Source organism: Pipistrellus kuhlii, unplaced genomic scaffold, assembly GCF_014108245.1.
Source record: "Pipistrellus kuhlii isolate mPipKuh1 unplaced genomic scaffold, mPipKuh1.p scaffold_m20_p_1, whole genome shotgun sequence".
In the NCBI taxonomy this organism is placed as follows: Eukaryota; Metazoa; Chordata; class Mammalia; order Chiroptera; family Vespertilionidae; genus Pipistrellus; species Pipistrellus kuhlii.
Window position 1 is genome coordinate 191,837,614 of NW_023425404.1, and position 14,543 is coordinate 191,852,156.

Consider the following 14,543-nt stretch of genomic DNA (forward strand, 5'->3'; position numbering starts at 1 on the left):
ATTGATAAAAATGTGGGAAAATAGACACTATAAATTACCAGTGGTTTCTTCTGTAATTTTAGAGAGTGATTTGAAGTCAAAATCAAAATTAAAAGCTTTCCAGGCACGAGGGAATATTTTGGGGTGACAGAAATGTCACAACTGCATTGTGGTGATTGTTGCACCGCTGAATAAATTTACTAAAAGTACCGAATTATACACTTAAAGTGAGTGAATTTTATGGCATGTAAATTATACCTCAGTAAAAGTTGTTTTAAAACAAGCTTCCCAGGTGATTTTGATGTGCACCTAATTTGGAAGCCCAGCTGTAAAATGTTTTTTCCAATTCTTCCTCCCCCCCCACCCCCCCACCCCAAACCCTAGCTTCTTTTCCTAAATGAGTGTGTGTTTATTCTTTGTCAGGAAAGGTGATAATAAAATCAAGAACACATAGTAAAATCAAATGTCATAAACATTTCTACAAAGTTTCTCTTGCTTTGCATATTTAAGGATTAGGGAAATGAAAACACATCAGAGTTAGAGTCCCCTAGAGAATTCAAACACTTCTCAAGTTTAAATTCAACAGCATGTCTGGTATTAGGTCTGACCATTGGAGGCCATGCCTAACCATCAACCTTGAAAAAACCAGGCCCACAGAGATGCATTTGGGAACACGGGGCTTAACAACATAAGTTAGATGAAATAATGTTTGTATTAGATGGGGATCGACTGTAGTCTGCATACCTGCCCTGGCCTCGTCCCCATGCGGGAAAGTGACTCTAGCATCTCCCCCTCCCACCTTTGTCAGGCCCATTGGCAGCTGATTTATAGTTGGCAAGTGCCTGAGTGGCCACTGGCTAAGTAAGACCTTCAACTGCCAAAGACCCATGTTGACCCACTGAATAGTGAGATTCTCTTTCTAGTGGCAATCGAAGACATTCTGCAAAGAGAATCCTTCATTGTCTTAAGAGTAGACCATAGGACTGGGAATGGTGCACTATCCATTCAATCCCGACTTTCATCAGATGGCCCAGGGTAGTGCTTGAACAATATTCCAGTCTCCAGGTGGTCTGGCTGAACACCCAATGTTCTTCCTCATTTCTGGGGAGAGGTTTTGCATGTACAAATAGAGCAATCTAATTCACCCATCCCTAGAAGTGGCCCAAGAGCGCCCCAAAAGGGTGTTCACTAATGATGGTTATCTATCACTCATGCTACCCCTTCATACATGCACGAGGCCCCTTCAAAACATGCCATGGGCATCAACTCCTTGACTGCTATCTTCCATGTGAAGTGGGTGCTATTTTTATTATTATTCCCATTTTAAAGTTGAGGAAACAGACATGATGAGGATGGTCCCACAGTTAGGAAGTGGGGCTGGGACCAGAGCACCTTCCTGATCAATTGTGCCATTCTGCTCTCAAGCAACACTAGTTCTATTTTCCTTCCTAATTTTTCTTCATGATACAATTTCTTTTTTTTTTCTTTTTATATATTTTATTGATTTTGTACAGAGAGGAAGGGAGAGAGATAGAGAGTTAGAAACATCGATGAGAGAGAGTCATCGATCAGCTGCCTCTTGCACACCCCCTACTGGGGATCTGCCCGCAACCAAGGTACATGCCCTTGACCGGAATCGAACCCGGGACCTTTCAGTCCCCAAGCCGACGCTCTATCCATTGAGCCAAACCGGTCCCGGCCATGATACAATTTCTTAAGAGTCTTCCATCTGCTTGTGAGGTCAAACTAGGTCATGGCCTAATCTTTCTATTTATCTTGAAGCCCAGTGATTCAAGAGCCTCCTCCACAGCAAACTCTGCCATTTCCCTGCTTAGTCTTTCCCCAGTGATTTGCATAACCAAGTATTCTCACATATCTTATGCCTTGAGTTAAATGTGCTCTACAGTAGAAAGAGGCATAAAATAGCAGGGAATGTAGAACAAGGAAGATAAATTCAATATCTGACCTACTTTCTCTTCAGTGTTAGAAACAGGTACAACTTTAGAAGAGCAAGGGTAACTTGAGGGACTATGGAAACTGTAATCATTCTGATGCAACTTTTCAGATAATTCCTACAATAGAAAATATTTTCTTTACTTTGACCATGAACTTTCTTTTCTGTTAAAAGACAAATGTCCATGAAGAAGAGATGCACATGACAATGAACACGTTTATTTCTGGTACAAAGAAAGAGTTCACATTAGAGGACCTTGGAATACAGTGTCTGTTCTTTCACTTGCTGGCTGAGTGGCTTTGGGGAGGCCACTAGGTGCCCCTGAGCTTCACATTCTTAATTTGTAAGAAATCTTCCTCATGGGACTGAGGAGATGACACACCACCATATGAAGAACCTCAGACACTATTGGACATGTATCAATGATTGCTAGCAGAAAGAATAATATATTCCTGGGCATTATTCTTGCACTTAAGTCTAACCCTACCTTCATAAGCCATGAAATTCTTTATCTGAGAAAAAATCTCACATTCTATGGGGATTCATATATGTATTAAATGATGATGATGCAAAGTGACTTTGAAGATCTAAGTTGCTCATAACCTAAAGGATTCCAAGACCTCGAGTAATTCTTCATTCCAAAGGCATTTCTTGATCAGAAAACATACCATTGTCAGAGAGGACATCATGATTGCTATTGTTGTTACTATAGATATTGTGATATAGATATGTTGGCGGTAAGGAACTATAAAGATTTTCCAAAGGAGGTAAGACTAGTCACTGGTGGATGAGGGTAGTCAGGGGTAAGTGAGAATAGATGAGGGTAATTGAAGGTAGATGAGAGCAAGTGAGTTTTGAAATGGGGCAGGGAACATCAAGAACATCAACTAGAGAGAGGAGGCCACAGAAGCATTGTGTCTGGGGACTAAAGTGAGACCATAGTAGTGGTGCCTTTAGTAAGATGGATTCAGTATTGTTGAGGAGATCAAGGAATTCATGTTAGGATCTGACCAGAAACCTAATCTCCAATGGGAGGTATTTGGAGGAAGGGTCTTAAGGAGGTGATTATATCATGTGAAAATACAGCCATCTATGAACCAGAAAGCAGGCTCTCACCAGACACAGAATCTGCCGGTCCCTTGATCTTGATCTACCCAGCTTCCAGAATGATGAAAAGAAAATGTTTGGTATTGAAGCCACTCCACCTGTGGCATTCTGTTGTAGCAGCCTGAATTGACTAAGACAGCGAGGATCCTGAGCCTGAACACAAGGGAGGTTGCAAAAGCTAGGATCTGTTCCTAAGTAATGTTGTAGCACGTACCAAAGAGCAGCTGATTTTTTAAAAATTTCAATTTTATATGCTATTATTGATTGATCTACCCCTTATCTGAGCTGGAGAGGGAGGACAGTATGATTTCTCTAGAAATGGCTCTCGCAGCTTTTGGTATGATGAGCTGACAACTCTCCCCAGATGAGAAGTCTGGATGAAGCTCAGGGCATGGTTCCCTCTGAAGGTGGGTTTACATCAGAAGATCTCCCCCCTCTCCTGACAAGCTTGGCCCGTGTGGTGACAGCTAACAGAATGAAAATGGTAGGGAAGGGTTCCTCTAGCCAAAGGTGTCTTGGTGCTCCTGCCATACCCAAAATAACCAATTTCCCATAAAAACTTACAACATATTATTTTAGAAAGATTAATTTCCTGACATGCTCTGAGTTTCATGCTAACATTTACTCTCAAAAGTGGATTTTGAAGAAGTATAGATCTGAGTACAGGACTTCTTTCTCTAAACTTTCTTTTAAAAAAAAATATATTTTATTGATTTTTTTACAGAGAGAAAGAGAGAGGGATAGAGAGTTAGAAACATCAATGAGAGAGAATCATCGATCAGCTGCCTCTTGCACACCCCCCACTGGGGATGTGCCCGCAACCAAGGTATGTGCCCTTAACCGGAATCGAACCTGGGACCTTCAGTATGCAGGCTGACGCTCTATCTACTAAGCCAAACCGGTTTTGGCCCTTCTCTAAACTTTTTATGGCTCCCGATTGCTATTAATAAATTTCAAATTCCCTAGAATAGAATTACCTGACCCCAGACTACCTTTTGGATTCTCTGCCATTCTTCATATCTCATACCCTTTTCTAAAAAAATATATATTTTTATTGATTTTTTTACAGAGAGGAAGGGAGAAAGATAGAGAGTTAGAAACATCTATGAGAGAGAAACATCGATCAGCTGCCTCCTGCACACCCCCTACTGGGGATGTGCCTGCAACCAAGGTACATGCCCTTGACCAGAATCGAACCTGGGACCTTTCAGTCCACAGACCGATGCTCTATCCACTGAGCCAAACTGGTTTCGGCAATATCTCATACTCTTATTCTGGCCCCTGGTCAATCACCATTTCCCAAACAGTCCATGTGATGCTGGCCCAGGCTTTTGCCTCCCTCCTGAAATGACTGCCCTCCCAGACCCTGTGGACTTTGTGGCTGTCCTTTGACACATCTTCTACAGAAGACTGCACTCCATTCCCAGTGGTTGTCCGTCTGTAGTGACCTGATGCTTTTATCTGTCTGGACTCATATAGTATTTTTGCTGATGAGTCTTTATAAAAGCAGGTGTGAACTTGAGTTTAATACAAATTACATGTTCCTAGTTCTAAAAAAAAAAAGCATTTTAGGGGGCAACTGTGTGTTTTTGTCTATCAAAACTCACATGTAGCTCTGGCTGGTGTGGCTCAGTTATTTGAGCATCGCGAATCACTGAAAGGTTGATGGTTCAATTCCCAGTCAAGGTACATACCTGGGTTGTGGGCTCCATCCCCAATAGGGGTTGTGCAAGAGGCAGCCAATTAATGTTTTGCTTTCACATTGATGTTTATCTTTCTCCCTCTGCTTTCCTCTCTAAAAATCAACAAAAGTATTAAAAAAACAAAAACAACCAAAGAAAAAAATCTCACGTGTACACACATCCCCTCCTCCCTGCTGCAAATGTGGAATGGCCCATATTGGGATCCTGTGGTGGTCATAATCCTAATGAGTGTTGCAAGCTTCATTATTTTACTTCCCAGCTCTTGTTTTTCACAGGCATTTCAGACTATTTCCCTCAAACTAGCCTGCTTGCTGACTCATCAAGCAGCATGTTTAAGATGGGAAGACTTCTCCTTTCCCCATCTGCATTACCTCTCCTGGATTTTGGTTTCAGAGGGAGAGCCATAAATATCTGTCCTTCCATTTGAGAGGCACACTAGAAATTCAGCAAGGCTCGTTAGAGAAAAGATGTTCCAAGGCAAGAAGAAGGTGCACAGACAGCTACAAAATTGAGAGGGACGCAGGGTGTTGGTGTTTTGCATGCCGAGTTCTTGATGTGGTTCTATACAGACCCAACTGGCTCCATTTAGGAGGAGGGAGGAAGAGAGCCCATGCAGAAATGACAAATGGCCACACATCTCTTATTCTAGGGTTGAAGGGCAGGCTAGATCTGCAAACGACCTCATTTCTGCTGGCTAAGCGTGTGGAGAGAAAGGCAACAGCAGCCTCCCCAGCTCTCCTGAGCTGGGACTCAGCTTCTTGACTCCAACACCCAGCCTGGATATGTCTCTGAATTTCCAGGGAACAGCTTCCCAATTTTTTATTCAGGCTCTCCAAAACATGTATTTCTTCAGTAATATTTTGTGATCCCTACCCAGTGGTTGTTTTGCTGGATTGATACACAGCACTATTGTAATTGTACTAGAATCTTTGTTCAGAGTGAGACATATCATGTTTCCTTGCCAACAAACTTCAAGAGGCAGCCAGTACTCATTCTTTCCTCCCTCCCTCCTTTCCTCCCTCCCTCCCTCCCTTCCTTCCTTCCTTCCTTCCTTCCTTCCTTCCTTCCTTCCTTCCTTCCTTCCTTCCTTCCTTCCTCCCTCCCTTCCTTCCTTCCTTCCTTCCTTCCTTCCTTCCTTCCTTCCTTCCTTCCTTCCTTCCTCCCTTCCTTCTTTCCTTCCTCCCTTCCTTGATTCCTTCATTCCTTCCTTGATTCCTCCTTTTCTTTCTTCCACTTCCCTTCTCTTCTTCTCTCCTTTTACTTTCTTACTTTTTCATCTTCCTTCTAAATGTTTCATACAGTATTCAATTTTATGCGTTGAGGTAAAACACAATTACCAGGGGGACAAACACAATAAACCTTCCATAGACTTTATAGTTTATCATTTAATCTGCATGCAGTGTTTAGTTGTTGTTGTTGTTGTTGTTGTTGTTTTTTCTTCATATATACTTACAAAACAAATTCCCTGGTGGCTAACTTTGTGCACATTGGGCATATAATGGCAAGGATGTAGAGGAAGCTTTCAGTTGATGGTAACAATTTTCTTGTGAGATGGGAAATAGCATCCCAGCTAGAGAATGAGAGAGATGATGGCAGTGGAGGGGACTTTGGTAGAGTAAAGGTAAGAAGTAATAACACTACCCTTGATCTGACCCAAATGGATTCTAGTCACTTCAAGAACACGGGCCATTTTCTTAAGCCTTTGTATTTCCACCCTTCTGCCTGACTTTGCCCAACACTCTTCTTTGCACATAGCAAATCCTCAATGGATGTTTACAGAATTGCGTCACTTCCCCACAATGCTGACCTCATTTCCACTGTTGCACTCCCTTCCCATCCCAGTTACATTTGGATTTACTGAGCTGGTCTCTTTAAAACATTAAGAGCAGAGAGACTATGTAATGAGTTTTAGTTGTAAGTGACAGAAACCTAATTAAAATTGCCCTGAGGGATGGTATATTTTCCTGCAAAACTGACAAATCCAGGGGGAAAAAACTATCCAAGGAAGCAAATAATGACATCAAGATATAGATACTTTGTCTTTTGAACGTTGGTTTGTCTGTGGGTGAGGTTTATTTCCTCCCCAGAGTGGTCCTCCACCACTTTCAGCTTATTTCTAAGTAGTAGGGGAAGTGCCTCTCTATCAATAGCTTCAGGAGGCCCAACTGGCATGGCTCAGTGGTTGGGTGTCAACCTATGAATCAGAAGGTCACGGTGTGATTCTTGGTCAGCGCACATGCCTGGGTTTCAATAGAATCCCCTGTGTGGGGTATGGAGGAGGCAGTCAATCAACGATTCTCTCTCATCATTGATGCTTCTCTCTCTCTCTCTCTTTTTCTCCCTTCCTCTCTGAAATCAATAAAAACTTATTAAAAAAAATGGCTCCAGCAAAATGTGCTAGACTGAGTCTCCATGACTGAACTTGTGCTATGTGCCTAGTTAGGAACCAGTCACTCTGGCCAATGGAGTGAGATATTTTTATTGGCCAAACCTGAGACTTGTATCTGGCTAGAAGGCAAGGGGTGTGGTTAGACTCATCTACATTCAATGGTAAAAGTGGGAGAAATTGGGTGCAGAGAGGTGTACTGGGCCAAACTACACAGAACCTGAAACCATGTTACAATATTTTTGGAGTCAATTCCTAGGGCTACTATCCCCAAAGAAGAGCCTGTATACTCTGTTGGCACACCAGATAACATTTTGAAAATCATTATTTCATAATTTTAATTTTCACTTATGTTTTATGGTGGGGGTTGGGGGGATGTTTATAGATACCAAGCAGGAAAAATTGAAACAGTGCCCACCATGTTCTCTTTTCTTGCCTCCCCAGTATGGCCAATGTTTGTTGGAAGTGTTGAATCTTAAGCCACTTCAGCCATCACACAAAGAGGGGAGTAAAGGACCCGTCTACCTACCTGGTATAAATTGGCTCCTCTTTTATATTTGATGACAACTAATGAACTTCAAAGTGGCCTTTCTTTGCATGTGGCCAGTCCTAAAAGGCTGGCAGTTAAGCCCCAGTGCTGTAATGACTAACTCGGAAAGTCCATTTTCATACTCGGGCTCATCCATTCTCAAAGATATTTATGAGCACTTAGAATTGTAGCTTCCGGGCACCGGGAGAAAACATCGCATCACGCGACATTAGGATTTTAATATCAATAAATGGGAAAGGAAGCGTAAATGATAATAATCAGAGGAAAAGCCATCTCCCCCCTTCATTTCCTGCCTGTTTGTCCACAGGGGCTCTATTTTGACAGAAAGCAGGGGAAGCATATTCAAGTCTGTCAACACCATCATTGTTTCAGTTTCTGTCCTGCAGACTTCTTTCTTGGACTCCTCTTGGGTCTTCTAACCCAGAGTCCCACCTCTTCCTCCCCTTACTTAAGCTCGCCCTCCATTCTGGGGCTTGAGTGATGTCGCAGGAAGCACAGCACAGCCCACAGTGTTTTACAAATTCCATCATATCACTTTTGTGGCTCCCACATCTAACTTTATAATAATATTCCTCACACTGCCATCTTTTGCCTCCAATTCTATGGCTTTTTAAAATCTCTATCTCTATTGTCTATATCTACCTATGTCCATTATCTAAATATATTAGCATGCTAATGGTGTTACCAGTGAGATGATGCAATCTTGGTTCTTGTATTGATTTCAGAGAGAGGAAGAGAGAGGAAGAGAAAGATAGAAACATCAATGATGAAGGAGAATCATTGCTTGGCTGCTTCCTGCACTTCCCCTGGCATCAAGCCTGCAACCTGGCACGTGCTCTGACCAGAATCAAATCCCGACATCCTGGTTCATGGGTCGACGCTTAACCATATAGCCACACCGACTGGGCTGCTATATTTTTGTATTGTCTTCACAACGCTTTCCTTAATATTTTCTTAGAATTCATTTACACCTCCTTTTTAATTATTATTATTGTCTAAAGTTTTACATATGTCTCTTTTTCCCCTGTTTGACACCCCCCCCCCAAAGCCCCCAGTCATTCCCCCTCCGGGCACACCCCCACCGCCCCAGTGTCTGTGTCCATTGGTTATGCTAATATGCATGCATACAAGTCCTTTGCTTACTCTCTAATCTCCCTTCCCCCCCCCCTCCCCCTTCCCCTGCCATTTGTCTCTGGATCTATTTTTGTCCATCAAATTACATTGTACCCCCTCCTTTTTTTTTTTTTTTTTTTTTGAGTGACCCTTGCTCCAGGCAATAATCTTCATTACATTTCAATTTCTTTGTGCTAACATTTTCCACCCATTAAACATGGCTGAAAATTAAAATAAGAAAATAGTGATTTTTAAAATGTTTCTAAATTGATCCAGTATGCCAACAAGGATATACACGCTCTTCTTTGGCACAGTAGCCCTAAGGATTGACTCCAAACATAACATAGTTCTTCTTAGTCTGGCCCCAGTTCACCTTCTAGCTTTGTCCCTCTCCAGTTGGTTCTCCAGATTCCCTGAATTCTTGACAAATACACATGTAGCTTTGCACATGCTGTTCCTCTGCTTGGAATGACACCCTTCTGCTTCATTTTTAATACTCAACCCTTAGCGAAGTTCTGCAAAGTGATTAATATTCCTTCAGTTCATCTAACTCCACTGGGCATGAGTTGTACCATGTCTGGGAATTACTTTGTCCACTTTCTACCACCTGCGGTCCATGAACTCCCACCAGATATGAGGCAATCTGATTCATATGTGTTTCCCTGTGCCCAGCACATGAACCCCTCAGCAAAAGTTTGCTGTACTTGTTACAATCACATTCAGTCACATCTGTTCCATTTCTTTCCCCCCAATAACAATGGGGATAATTTTACTTTGAAGAACTACAACATCGAGATATTTGCGGAAGGTCCATAGGTCATTTTGTGGGTACTGTGTCTGCCCACAGAACCACCTACTGTGTTAATTCTGGTCTATTATAATGGAGAGTAATGACAGAAAATGTACACATAGACAATATTCTATTTTCGAGAAACAAGGTTATTATACACAATTTCTTAAATGTTAATCATAACTCTATCCCATTATTTCTCACCCAAGACAACAATTCAAAGTGGCAGTGAGAGTGGTATCATAGGAACAAAGTTAATCCATTCTAATTTATTATTTAAAGAGAAACATTTTCAAATTTTGAAACTTAGGTTTCAGAAAAAACCACTTGTGAGACATTTCACAACTGAGTCAGTTTTCCTACTGAAATAACAACTCCAAGAAAACAAAGATTATGCCTGTCCTTTTCTTTTTTAATTTCACAAGTACATTCTCAGTACCTGGGCACAGTGCCTTAAACATAGGAAATACATGGCAAATATTTTAATTAAATTATTTCATGTATATATTCATGATTATGTGATTGAAAAAACTAGCTGTGTGGAGGTGGGAGGGGATATTGCAAGGAAAGAAGACACATGAGTAAAACTTAACTCTATAGTCTGAATAAGTCACTTAAATGTACCCATCACTACATTTTCAAGTGTATATTGATGCTAAATTCACAGCACCTCTTTGTCGCTGTGGATTTTACAATCAATACAAAATAACAAAATAACTTTTGTGGGGGAGTATGGCATGATAAAATTGTACATAATATTATATCCCTTTAAAATGTTTTAGGAATCTTTTTTCTTTTTAACATAGAAAAGTTCCCCTCACCCTTCTTACAAAGAAGAGGGGAACTCCTCCTGAGGAGTTCTAAACACAACCCCTATTGTCTGTTGCTCCTCTTCCTGCTGCATACCTCTGCCTAACCTCTCCCTCACTCCAAGAATCCTGATGCTTCAATTGCCTTCATTTTCTCAGTCTCCACCCCAAATTTCTTCTCCTGGCCACACAGTTGATGTGACAACAGAGAAGAGGAGGCTCCAAGACACTGCCATGGACAGAAAAGGTGGGTTAGATGCTCTTTGTGATGCCCCTGCCATGAGATTATGGGCTTTCAATTGTGAGGTACCCAAGATGAGAGTGGGGAAGGCCTGCCATTTTCCTTCACCTTGACAATGCTGATACCACAGGCTGTCCCAAGGCTCTGGCGACGATGATTTTTAATAATGGGAAGAGAGCCTGGTTGGTGTGACTCAGTGGTTGAGTGTTGACCTATGAACTTGTAGGTCACAATTCAACTTTCAGTCTGGACACATACCTGGGTTGCTAGCTTGATCCCCAGTGTGGGGCATGCAGGAGGCAGCCAATCAATGATTATCTCTTATCATTGATCTTCTATCTCTCTCTCTCCCCCTCTCCCTTCCTCCTTCCCTTTAATATTGCGAATAAAAAATATTTTTAAAAATAATGGGAAGAGAGCTAAGGTAGAAACATTAAAGGCTTCTGCTCCATGATGTCCAGGGACTCCCAAAAATAAGCGTGTGCCTGTCCTTGTCACTACCCCAGAGCTGCAAATCACCCCATAGTGCCCATCACTGCTAATGTTCTCATCTTGCCCTGAGCACAAGTTAGGTCCTTGATAGCTTCTGAGCCAGAGATTGGAAATTTTCTCCAAAGAAAATATGTCTTAAAGGCAAGCCCCATGACAACAACAACAAAACAAAAAACAAAAAAACAAACAAAACACACACACACACACACAAAAAGAGTATTACATGCCATGAGAAAACAAACTGAAGAAGGTCAAGGACTTTGAGTTTTGAGTTGGGATTCAGGATTTCCTCTTGGTGTATGAAAACCAGCCAGAAATAATCCCCGAAAGGTCATATGGAGTCTCCAAATTAAAACCACTATGGCTTTAATACCTAATCCAAGCCTCCATCAGCTGACCCTCTTTAATAAGCTGTAACTAAGGCTATTATTTTTAAATGGCCATTAAAATCAGAAGTCCACCTAAAAAGAGATCAAACTTGAAAGGAAATATGATCAACAACAAAAATCTGAATTACAAAAGTTAATCAAAACAATGCCAGTGCCATTTCAGCTTCATCTTTGATTCATGCTTTCTAGAAATAAAAATTGGTAAATTAAAAGTTTTTATTTGGCATTTATTGTACATTTTGGAGGATTTGTAAATCTGGCTTTTTGATTTGTTGACATTGTGGCTGCCTGGTAGGAACGGTAAATCAGTTTTCTGGTGTGACAAATCAAATTTGTTTTAGGAAGGAAGCTCAGTGGCTAAATGAAGTGGAGAAGTAAAGAGGCATAAATACTGTGAGCTTTAGATGGAAGAGTGTCAGGAATGGGGACAATGAAAGCCCTATTTGCATCCTGGGAGAATGAAGGTTTTTAGTTTTCTTTTTTGGTGATAACAGACCTTAGATTATGGATTTCAAACTGGCTTCCAAGGGCCAAAATCCAGTCCATAGTCCCGGTTTACATAGCTCATGAAATGGCTTTTGAAAATTTTGTATTATTGTCATCAGTGGGAGAATTCCAAAAGAAATTCAGATAAAAGTGCTATTCCTTCAAAAACAATCAGAAGTTCTGGCCACTGGGCCTTGAGTGTTTATGGCAACAGCCAGCTGAAGTTAGGGAAACATGTCCCCTATACCTGGGTCTTGAACCCTCCAGACTGCCAGAGTCCCCCCCTTGTCTGTTCTGCTCACTTACATCACCTTTCTGCTCAGTCTGAACATTTGATCTCGTGACCTCATTTTACACATTAAGATACTCCAAAAACTAGAGTTTGGGGGAAATCATACTAAAACAATTAATTATTTATCATAAATTCAAATTCAACTTGGTGCCTTATGCTGTATCTGATACTCCTACAGGTAAGCAGAATTTTAAGATGGCCACCAAGATTTCCACACTGTTTGGAATATTGGCAAAACTGAATATGATGGATTTCATTCCCACAGTCAGGTTATATGAAAGGTGAAGGGATTTTGCAAATATATTAGGTTTGCAAATATATTAGGTCAAATGGTTTGACCTTGAGGTCATTAAAAAGGAGTGATATGACTTAATTGGGTCAGCCCTTAAAAGATACCGTCCTTTCTTGAAAAAAAAGATTTGGAGAGTGAGGTTCTTTGACTGGTCTTGAAGAAGTAAACTACTGCATTATGAGAGGGCCTGTGGTGGAGTCCATGTGACAAGGACCTGACAGTAGGCCCCAGCCAACCGTTCGGGGAAAAACATGTTGATTCCAGTTGTGAGGCTACAAAGAAATGAATTCTGCCCATAACCAGTGAGTTTAGGAGAGGACCTGAGACTCAGATAAAAACTCAGGCTGACCACCATCTTGACTTAAGCCTTATGAAACCCTAAGCAGTTGAACCAGGCCAAGACTCTCAAAAAGATGTAGCTCTAAAAGAACTTTAAAAATAACAGTCATTATCATTAATTAGAATTATCATTATTGAATGAAAGAGCCAAAGTTCAATACTGGGCTTTAGATGGAAACCAACAGAAAATAAATTACACCTATATCCTGGGCACCACTGTGATAAAGCTGAGTAGAACTTTATCCAGAGTCAGACACCCAGCTTATTATAGGTCACAACTATAGGAAACTCATTACTTAATGTGTACTTGAAGAAGCAAACGGACTGTTGTAGGTTTAGCATTTCTGTCTCATTACTTAGACGTATGACATGGAAATTTCTGAGGGTAAGCACAACTCTTAAATCATATTTTATGGTATTGGAGGAGGGTGTGTCAAAAACTAAGTCAGCAAAAATTAGAATATATTGAGTTTAGAACTTTAAATGATAGCTTTCACTGATTTTGTTGCTAGAAGGATGGTACTTATAATGTATATGTTTAAAAAAAAAAACCATTGGTGGAAAGAAAAGATCAGACAGAAGTTACAAATTTGATTGAATTTTTCTATATAGTAAGAGCTATTGTTTGTATAATCCACCATTGCTTTAAAATAGCTCTCACCTTTATTAATTCATTTAATTCCCATGATAACCTTGTGAAGCACATGGGCTAGGAATCATTAATTCTGTTAATGTAAAAAACACACCATTCTAACCTGTAAAGAATTTTGTGAGATTATTTGAGCCAAACTGTCAACAGTTGCCAGAATCTCAATGTATTGAGCTAGTGCTCTGGGAAATGGCAGGTTTTCATTTTGTTTTATACATTATCATCAAAGGAGGAGATATAAGTGGGTTACATGAAATCCATTGGTAACAGATTAGGGAAGTGGGAGAAAGCAAAGTGGGAAAACCTCTGGGATTGGATAAAAAGTAAAATGATAGACCCATGCTTCTTTTACACAGGTGGGTATAGGATAGTTAACAGTCAACCATTAACACAATAATAATGAGGGAATCTGTGGTCTCTGCCAGGGCACCAGGGCTGTGCCCTGAGGGGTCTGGCATAAGAGAAGTTACAAATTGCCCTGGCATTTCACCAATATATTATCTTAGATGCAAAAAGACAATAGGCTCAATAAAGAACAAAGTTGATATTTGCCAGGGAAGATACTGGCCTAGGACACGACAATCCATTATAAACTGCTTTCTAATAAAAGACTTTCATTTCAGAACATCTTTCAGATTTTAGGTCTCTTGAGTTTTCAAGACTGTCACGCAGCCAGGTTAGCATGTGGCCCCCTTTTGTCCACAGTTCCAATGAGGCAATCGAGTCTCAGATGTATCTCAATACATTCCCAAGGAAAGATAATGGGTAAGTGGTAAAGTCAGGATCAACACCAGATCATGTCTCTCCAGTTTCAGTGTCCTTTTTCTATCTCAGAATGGGACCTAGGAAATATGGCCACTCAGAGATAACTGCCCGGGACATCTGTTTTCCCATTTCCTGAGCGGAGTAGAGAAATTAATCAGTTTTACAAGAGAAAATGCATTTCATTATGAAATAATTAAATTGGCTCTT